The sequence below is a fragment of the Lolium perenne genome, chromosome 6, assembly GCF_019359855.2.
Source record: "Lolium perenne isolate Kyuss_39 chromosome 6, Kyuss_2.0, whole genome shotgun sequence".
NCBI lineage: Eukaryota > Viridiplantae > Streptophyta > Magnoliopsida > Poales > Poaceae > Lolium > Lolium perenne.
In genome coordinates this window covers 253507673-253518692 of record NC_067249.2, presented here as the reverse complement: position 1 = coordinate 253518692, position 11020 = coordinate 253507673, and positions in this window count along the sequence as shown.

Sequence of the window (11020 nt, the reverse complement as noted above, 5' to 3'; positions counted from 1 at the left end):
AAATTTTCTCGAGTGGTCGCCTTTTCAGCCTCGGAAGCAGCAATTTCCTTAGCAGCCACGGCCTCGCGAGCTTGCTGAAGAGCAACTTTTTCGGCTTCAGATGACTTACGAGATTGTTCCATCATCACAAGTGTTTGCTTCTTCGCATACTGAAGCTGCTGTCGAAGCTCATCCAGTTCTTGCGACAAGGTATCGTCGACAGGTGTAGTATCAGCAAAAGTTCTCCTCGCGCGAGAAGAAGAAGGCGAAACATTGGAAGGAGCGGAAGATGGAGTATAGTTATCAAATATCAACTGAAATTTAAACAAGACAACATCAAACAACAAGCAAAGATAGAGTTTTCATTAATCTCTTGGAATAATTACAAGGGCATTACAGTGGAGCTAAGGAAGTACGTGTCGCCAAATGACTACTTTGGCGACAAGAGCAAAAGCAGAAAAGAAAAACAGAGGCATGCAACTAGACCTCCGGCCTTGACGAGCTAGGAGTCGACGATGGCTTAATCCCGAGATAGGCCAAGATCTTCTTTGTGTTGGGCTTGGCTGCCTTAATCAGCGACTTCCACCTTGACTGCTCTATTTGCTCGGTGTCGCCAACTTTCATCCGATCAATAGTCCGTCGATGTCGGCAACCAACGCGACAGGTGTTCTCAACGGCAACCTTCATATTTTCTTGGCGCATCTTCAGTCCAAGGTCTTCCGGTGTATTGAACATCTTGGCAAGGTTGAGGAAAGTCGCAGGCTCCTCTTTCTTCGGGAAGAAGTAGGGGAACAATGCCGACAACACTGCGCTAGCATTCGACACACCTTCACGAATCTCGGATCCATGAAGCTCCAGATAGGAAAGTGCGTCAAGGACAGGGTCATTGACAGGATTCGTCAGATCAAAATCCTGGTTTGTTTGGGCTGTCAAGGAAACAAAGCATTAGTGAAAAGACAAGAAACAACGATTCTCATAAAAATAGAAGGGATCAGCAAAATTACTGAAAGTGCGGCGACTCTGAGTTTTCAGGCGCTTGAGGATTCCTTCTTCACGAGAAGCTTGCGCAGCTTTGTGCTCATCCAAGGCAGCTGTAGCATCCTCAAGTTTTTTCTGCAGTTCCTCGACACCAGCAGCTTTCGCCTTGGCTTCATCAGCTTCGGCCTTGGCTTTGCTAGCAGCGAGTTCGGCTTTCTTGCGAGCCGCCTCACTTTGCTCAAGTTTTCGAGCAAGTGCGTCGGCGCGTTCGTTGGCCTCTGCAAGTTTCTCTGTCGAGATATGGAAAAGAGAGAGAAGAAAGATCAAAATCGCGAAAAGCAACCGGAGTAAAAAATCAAGGAAAAACAGCAAGTATAAAAGTCGTTACCTTCGGCTCTATTAGCATATTCACGGTATCCAATAAATTGGGAACCGATGCGGAGAAGATCTTTGATCATAGGCTGTTCAAGGTGAACACATCAAGAGAAACATCGGCATGAAAAAAGAGAAAAGGTGTGAAAAAACAAAATAAGGAAACTATAGATGTCGACAAGCTTACATCATCTAAGAGCAGAGTCGACGAACTGCCCAACTGAGGGGCAGGTTCAACAATCTTTTCAACCCTTGTCCTTTTTGGTGAAGGAGCAAGGGGGCTTGATGGTGGAGTAGTGGTGACGACGTTTTGTTGAGGAGGCGAGGTTTCTTCTCCTTCAACTAGCGTGTCTGAAGCAAGTACAGTACGTGACGTGCTTGTCCGAGGAGCCACGTCAGTAGTTGGTACTTCTTCCTCGTCATCACTGTTGATCAAAAAATCGGCAGCATAAAAAGCAAGACAAGATAAATATTTCGAGTACAAAAAAAAAAAAAAAAAAGGGAGAAATAAAGACGACTTACGAGCTGACGAGGGATTCAACATAAGGATCGTAAGCTGCCTTCGGATGAGAAGGAACAACTTCTTCAGCCTTAGAGGTGCCAGAATCCTCGGCATCAGTCCTTTTCCTTTTGTTCCTGGGAGAAACAGCGGGAGGAAGGGATTGCGTCGACTCACTGGCTTCAGACTCAACTTCTTTTTCGTGAGAAGCCGCAGATTTGTGAGAACCCGCGACTTCACTTTCAGGAATAGAAGAACCTTGAGTATCTTCGGCAACGATGGCCTGTTCTTCGACTTCTCCACCCTCCGGAAGAGGAGGAAGGGAGGGCATAGTAGGATGGTTCTGTAAAAAATAGTGACCAAAGGAAAATTAAAGAGATGACAATACAACGAGATGCAGAGAAAGTGCGGAACAAGATAAAAACTCGGGAAGACAAAATACCTCGGGGAGTGGATTGGCGGAGCTGTATGGTTCCACGCGACAAGAGGAAGGAATAGGGTCCTTGCCCAGGCGAGAAAGTCTTCGAATCAACTTCTCCAAGTCCTTTGAGGAAAGATCACTGGAGATTCTGTTGGCGTCGTTTTCGCCAGAGTACGTCCAAAGGGGATTTTTGCGAGCCTGAAGAGGCTGCACTCTAATCCTAAGGAAGTAGGCAGTGATTTGAACACCAGACAGCTCTTTGCCTCGAGTGTTTTGAAGCTGACGAATACGAGACATGAGTGCCTCTGTCGCCTTTTCTCTTCCTCGAAGCTTCGGCATCCCGGGAGCGGCGGCGCTGAACGGCACTTCCGTCGAAAGGAACTATGTTGTGTTCAACGGAGTTGGCGCTTTCTTCGTGAATGTAGAGCCACTTTTTGCGCCATCCTTGGACAGAATCGGGAAATTTGACGTCGAAATAATCGACATCGATACGAACACAGATAACAACGCCACCTATGTTATAAGTGACGTTGTGGGAGCCATTGCGGCGGAGGCGAGAAAATGCGTTTCCACAGAGCCCAATTGGGAGGGATTCCGAGGAAGCATTCGCAAAGTGTGATGAAAATAGAAATGTGAAGGATGGAATTGGGGGTCAACTGGTGCAGTTGAATCCCATAAACGAAAAGAAGGCCGCGGAGGAAATCGTGAATTGGGGTCGAAAGACCACGGATAAGGTGATCAACAAAACTAACCCGATACTCCATTGGAGGCTTGGGGTAGCTTTCTTCGCTGGGAAAGCGGATGGCGTCCTCCTTCTTCATGAGGCCAAGCCTCTTCAGCATGTTGGTGTCTTGGTTGGAGATTTTGGATCTCTCCCACTCAAGATCCTCGGCGGCCATCTTGGATTCCGGGGTACTGTGGCGAGTGAGTCGCGTGCGCGGTGGCATCAACGGCAATGGGCAGAGCAATGCTCGTGAGTGCGGATGATCAGAGAGAGTTGGGCGCAGGGGAAGCTTTTGCGAAGAGGAACAGATGAGCGGCGCAAGCGAGGGGATGAACGGAGTTTGAAGAAAGGTTTATATAAGAATCGGGTGAAGCAGTGCGCCGTTGGATGAAGAAATCGTGTGGTGAAAAAAGATCTTCTAGATACAAGGGTAAAAAGTATTTTTACTGAGATAGGCGTTACTGTACGTGCGCCAGAAAAAGCGGAGGACGTGTGTCCCCCACTTGCACGACGTGTCAACATGGTGGAAACAATGGACCCACAAGGCAGAAAAATCAAGATTATAAACAGAGATGAAGCAATTTTGTTTAAGGGAAGCATGTCGACAAGAAAAATAAAAGAAGATTGGCGACGGAGGAATTATTAAATACTTCGGGAGCCTTTGATCAAATACAAGTTTTTGCCCAAACGCTCGGGGGCTACTTCGATAAAAAGTAAAATTTCGAGTATGGCAATATAGAAATTGCGGGAGCCTACAACCAAGCACAAGTCCTTGGCTGTAGCCTCGGGGGCTACTCCCATCGGGAGCGCTGTTCGCGCACCCGAGAGATAAAAAAGAAGAGAGAGATCATATTGGGAAATAACGACAATATAGCGACAAGGTGGACTAAAATGTCGAGCCTACAACCAAGCACAAGTTCTTGGTTGTAGCCTCGGGGGCTACTCCCATCGGGAACGCTGTTCGCGTACCCGATGAAGTTCAAAAATAAAAGATAGAAAAGCAAGAGAGTATATTTCGAGTTATAATTAACTCTACATATACTCCCATCGGGAGAACAATATAAGTCAAAATTGACTCGATAAAATGTGCCATTCCAACAGCCGGAAAAGCACTCGACAATATATTCTCGTAACGCCGAAGTTGCGATCAATTTCTGAATGCCGCAAATTTGCGAAGGTAAGACCCAGATCCGTTCTGCTGGGCGTGGCATCGCCAAAGACTGCGCTCTGCTACCTTTATCCGTATCAACAGATACGAAGAAAAATCCTAACGGACGCGTTAGGTACCGATAAATTTGACCGGGACTCGACGAATGGTAAGACCTTAAGCGGCACTGTCGAAGTTTACACCAGTATCCCGAGATCATGTCCAGGGACGTGATCTTGAAGTAGGTTTTGCGGATTGCCACTAGAGCAGTTAACTAGTACCTGATCCGTCGATGAACTAGCCCCAACTACCATTATCCCCGTACAATATAGAATTTTATGTGAAGAAATATAAAAAAGTTGAAGTTTTCGAATAAAAATAAACGGTGGAGATTTTCCCCGATTCTACGATTCAAGCAAAATCTCGGGGCTACCGACATAGGCATCCCAAATGGGCCTGCCGAAGATAGTACCCGGGGTTTACTGAAGGCCCACTACCCGAAGAATAAGAAGATTCGGGAGCCCAAGATATATCAAGGAAAGTCAAGAGTTGTAATAGGAAGTGTTATTTGTAATCTGGCGGGATGAGTTAGAAACCGTTCCGGATTATGTAACTTGTATAGCACGAATCCCTCGGCTCCACCTCCTATATAAAGGGGGAGCCGAGGGACGAAGAGAGGATCGAATCATTATCTGCAAACCCTAATTTTCATAATCGTCGAGTACTTTTCGGCTGAAACCTTCGAGATCTACTTGCCCTCTACTTCTAACTAAACCCTAGCCTACAATCCATAGGCATTGACAAGTTGATACCTTGTCAGTCGTATTTGCACTCAAAACTTGGAGACATTTTCTCTATGGAGCTAAGTGTGAGCTCTATACAGATCATAAAAGCCTCAAATATTTCTTCACTCAGAAGGAACTCAACATGAGGCAGACAAGATGGCTAGAATTGATCAAGGATTATGATCTGACAATCAATTACACTCCAGGGAAGGCTAATGTTGTAGCAGATGCCCTGAGTAGGAAGAGCACCGGAGGAGTGGAACAAGAAATATCACCGGAGTTGAGGAAGGAAATAAGTCAAGCCCAAATACAACTTTGGGAGAAGGAAGCCCATGAAGGATTATCGGCGTTGCAAGTAGCAGATGAGTTGAATGTCAACCTGAAGAATGAGATAATGATGGGTCAATTGGACGATCCATTCATCGTTGAGGAGATGAGAAGAATAGATGAAGGAAGACCATCAGAATTTCATCGCGGAGAATCTGGATCTTTATGGTTCCAGAAAAGAATTTGCGTTCCGGATATTGCTGAAATTAAGGAAGTAATACTCCGGGAAGCTCATCAAACACCATATTCCATACATCCGGGAAGTACAAAGATGTACATGGATCTAAAGGAACTATTCTGGTGGAATAATATGAAGAGAGAGATAGCACAATATGTGGCGGAATGCCATACCTGCCAGAGAGTGAAGGCTGAACACCAGAGTCCGGCAGGAAAGTTACAACCTTTACCTATTCCAGAGTGGAAATGGGAGGAAATAGGGATGGATTTCATCACCGGACTACCCATGACCAATAAAAAGAAGGACATGATATGGGTAATCGTGGACCGGTTGACGAAGAGCGCCCACTTCTTAGCAGTAAACCAGCAGGATAAAGGAGAGAAACTCATCGATCTTTACATCAAAGAGATCGTGAGTAAGCATGGAGTGCCTAAGAAGATCGTGTCGGATCGAGGATCCGTGTTCACATCAGCATTCTAGAAGCAACTACACGAAGCTTTAGGATCCAAGTTGGACTATAGTACCGCTTATCATCCCCAGACAGGTGGACAAACCGAGAGAACTAACCAGATCTTAGAGGATATGCTTAGGGCCTGTGCCCTAGACTTCGGAGGATCATGGGAAGAACACTTACCACTAGCAGAGTTTTCATATAACAATAGTTATCAAAGCAGCATCAAGATGGCACCATTTGAAGCTCTGTATGGAAGGAAGTGTAGATCACCGATATGTTGGTATGAAGCCGGAGCAAGCAAAGAGTTCAACCCTGATTATGTCAAAGAAAAACAACAAATCATTTACATTATCAGAGATAGGCTCAAGATAGCCCAAAGTCGGCAAAAGAGTTATGCCGATCAGAAGAGGAGAACATGGGAGCCACGAGTTGGAGACATGGTATATCTTAAGGTAAGCCCGATGAAAGGACTCCAGAGGTTTGGAGTAAAAGGAAAGCTCAGTCCTAGATATATAGGACCTTTCAAGATACTGAGTCAGAACCGAGGTTTAGCCTTTGAATTGGATCTACCGGGAAGGTTAGCTCAAGTTCACAACGTATTCCATGTGTCACAACTCTGGAAATGCTTAAAGACCCCAGATGAACCAGTATTACATGAAGAGCTCGAGTTACAACCAGACTTGACTTACATCGAGAAGCCATCCAAGATTCTTGAGGAGAGCTGGAAACAACTCAGAAATAAAGCTATCAAGTACTGCAAGATACAATGGAAGCATCACCCCGAGAGGGAAGCCACCTGGGAAAAAGAAGAAGACCTGAGGAAAACATACCCCGAGCTGTTCAGGTATTACAACCACAACTTCGGGACGAAGTTTTCTTTAAGGGGGAAAGGCTGTAATGTCCCAGGTTTAGAGACGATCGAGGGGTAGATTTTAGAAAGGGATGTGCATTGCATGGTAAATTCTGGGGAAATTTCGCGCTTTTAAACAAAAAACTGAATCGAAGGGGGACAAGTTTCTCTCTCGACACCTTACAGGGTTAGGGTTTCGAGAGTGCGACAAACTTGCATCTCACTTAACTAGTTTAGGGTTTTGAGAAGAGAGGGGAGAGTTTGCATCAAACCTAAGCAGCATGATTGAATTTTAAATTAAGTGACATGGATGAATTCAAACCAATGTTGAATTTGAATTTCAAATTCAAACATTAAATAATTACCCTAAATAATTGAATTGTGAGGAAATTCATTAAGTAAATTATAAATAATAAACAATTTGAGCAATTAAAGTAAAGTAAAGCTCATTAGGGAAAACTTTGAGCTTTATTGATCATCACACAATTTACATTGTCATTACAATATTCATAAGAGAAAAGAAATGAATAATACAACACATTACAAGAATTGCTTAAATAAGAAAAAGAAGATTACAAACATTGACATATCCTAAATTACAAGTCTAGTTTCATAAGATGCTTGAGCCTGATGATCTTCATCTTCACTTGGTTATACTTTTGATTCCCTGCACACAACAAAGCAAGACAAGAATTATGCCAAGTGGCATTGCCACTTGGCAGGTTAGAAGAATAATGGAATTGAGAGGATATGGTTCAGCTCTGCCGAGCTGATCTTCTCACATCCAAGTGCAAAGCATCAGGTACACACACACACACAGGCAGCTTACAGTGCATGTGTGCATGCTAAACAAAGACACCAAAGACTGGGAGGAGTCACCAAATGAAATCACCACTGTCGACCAGGAGAGAGCAAGGGAGAGGCATATATAACCTTTTTGAGCCAAACCCTAGCTGTTCACCGGCAAGAACTCCAACAAGGGTAAGCACACCAAGAACAAGAAGAATGTGTGAACAGCTAGAGCTGTTTCACCTATCCCATAATCACCAGAATCAAACCAAGCAGCAAGCTTGCAAGGAGGAGCAGGGCAAGCCAAGAAATCAGCACAGAAGCAAAACCTCTATACCAACACACAATTTCTAGGAGCTGGAGTGAGGTATACACATCAACATGAACAAACCAGATGGTTTTGTTCATAAATTGCACATGCATGATCTCAAGCACACCACAAGGGTAGAAACCCTATATGTGAGTCATCATATGGCTACTGGCCAAATTGGTGCAAGTGAACAAGAGGGAAACAAATAGGAAAGCACCCTGGGAACATTGGCTATGCCAAACCAGTGACATAATCAAAGAAATCCAACAAGGGTTGATCCTATCTAGCTAGTCAGCTTCACTTAGCACCTATAGCCACTACACCATCAGACAGATAGACTATCAAGTGTCTATTCATGTTTATCAACATCAAAGGAAACTGGAAAAACCACAAGGATTCTTCCAGTGAGATATTTCCCAAATCACAGCAAGCCAACACAGGTAGGAGCAACCATTTCTAAGCAGACAGAGCCTGCTAGGGTCACAACAGCTACCTATCCACATAGGAAATTCACCAAAGCATCACATCATTATCCAGGGGATTCAGTATGAGCTAGGGTACCCAACCAGTGGTTGGCATTCCTCTAGCTACATCAAATTCATCCATATGATCATTACTGATAATCAGTTCACATCATTTATCTATCTAGTAAAGCAAGGAATTACAGATAAATGAAACAGTTAAGTAACTAAAGCACCAACATCTTGCCAGTGAACCAATGGCTCACTGCAAGCATCAGATGATGCTTGAGTAAGCATTAACACACACCAGCACAAGTATAAGTGTCACACAGACACCAGGTGAAGCACCAGTAAGGCACAGGCAACAAGCAAGTGATGATCATTTGATCATCAGGGCCTGCTAAAGCATGCCAAGGCAGGCTAGAATCAACCACCAGTATCACACATGAATTCTATGAATTAAACAGCCACAGATCATCAACAATTAGATCACAGATTAGCACATAAACCATTTTTATGATTGTATCCAGAAGCATATCATCAAGGAATTGATGTATATGGACAACAATTAAGCCAAGCCAAACCTACTGTGAGCCAGAACTCAATAATCATCACACAAATAACACTGACTCTTGCTAAACAGCAAGAATCAACCACAGTAATGAACCAGGGGAGCTAAGGCTTGTTACAGCATAAGCAAGCAAGCAACAGCAATGGCTAGTGATGCTCAGATGAACATCTAGCCGGATAATAACATGTATAACCAAGGGTGAGCAGAGACATGAATCAAAGGAAGCACACGCCACAGCACGATTCACACAAGCACATAGACTAGAGCAAGCATGGCAGTAGCAGTAGCGCAGCAGCATGACTAGCCCAGCACAACGCAGCAGCTAGCACACCACCAGGGCTGGCAAAGCACAAGGCCACAGAAGCGTAGCAGCAGCACTTCGTCATAGCAAGCATCTCCACAGGGAGAAGTCGGCCAATGGTCGAGCTAGACGAAGAAGAGGAGAAGAGAAGAAGATAGAACAGGTAACAGAGGAGGAAGGAGGAGGAGAAACTTACAGGCGAAGCAGATGAGCACGACCGTGGCGGCACGGCGGCACACGCCGGGCGACGGCGGCGCCAGGCCAAGCCAAGCCTGGTCGCCATATCACCGCAACGCCGGCATCTCCACGGCATCACCACGGCGCCAGGGACGCCGATGAACGGCGGACCTTCACGGATCCGTGCGGCCGAGGCGCAGGCGCGTTGGAGGAGAGTCGAGGTGGACGCGAGCGTCAGATCGACGCGGACCACCATGTCCGCCGTCGAGAGGTGGTCCAGATCCGCACCAGTTCGTCGCCGATGATGGCCGAAGGCGGCCGGAGCAAGGCGGCGACGGCGGAGGCGATTTTGGTGTCGCGGGAGCCCGAAAGGGGATTAGGGTTACGGGGAGGAGGACGACGAAGCGACTGGGTCGGTTGGACCGAGCCCACTGGGCTGGTCCAACCTAACCAGCTCGGCCTCCTGACAGGTGGGTCCGAGGGGTATTTTGGACATTTCCAAAGTACCCATTTAAATGAAAATTTCCAAGAATTTTATAAAATAAGATACAGCTCTAAAAAAATAATTAAAAATATGAAAATTGATCAACATAAAATTCTCTACCTGAATAAAATATCAAAAAGAATTTTTGAAGACAACTAAGAATAAGACCTCATTTGATGATTTAAATAATCATTTAAATCACACATATAATTTTCTATAATGAAAATAAGTCCATTAATGTATTTGGACTTTAAAAACACCTTGACAACATTTCAAGGTTGTATTTTACTTTAAATCAAGTATCCTCAAATTATTCTTAGTATTAACCTCTTACATGAAATAATAACGACATCGGAAGGGGGGAACAAACCCTAAAACTGGAATCATGCATAACTGCTTCTTTAACCATTGCCCTTATCGGACAATGATGCTATTTTTCAGAGACAGAGGACAAGGGTCAGTCCACACCTTCCAACTGAAAAACTTTGCAGTGTTCAGGCAAGTTCATCACTTGCTCATGTCATTTGAGTATTTCTATCAAATTACTTGCAAAGTACTATGGTTATCACTATTGCATAAAAATCAAAACCACTACTTTCATAACTATGAATATGACTATGTGGTGGGCAATGAAACCATGGATTGTGTTGATATGGTGGAGGTTCCATTGCACGGGTTTATATCCATCTAGGATTAAACAACAAATGTCGCCAGTGATTCTTGTGCCGTAATATCCGTGTTAACCATAAGATCTGGAGTGGGACGGAGTAGTCAAAAGTGTTTCCACCTCTCGTTCATCAACGGATGCGCTTACCATAGCAGTTGTATCTTGCGGAGCAACTTGTGGGTGGGGAACCCATTCTAAGTCCCCACGGTTATGCAGTGCATACCGTAGCGGTTGCGGCTTGCGGAACAACTTGTGGGTGGGGAACCCATTCTAAGTCCCCACGGTATTGCGGTCTATGATGGGTTGCAGCTACCGGCGAAGGAGTTTAGTTCGATCCCAGACTGTCGTCGTGGTCGGGGTCCACCCTGAAATTACGGGAATAATGGGACCGGCGTGGACCCAGGGTCGGGGCATGCAACAAAGGGTGGGTGTTCGAGGTAGCGGAGGAACATGATTGGCTAGACCTTATACCGGGCCTCACACCAAAGGAAGTGTGGACGGGAAAGCTGCCCGGTTGGCACCAAGGTTAAGATCTCTTATGGGTAA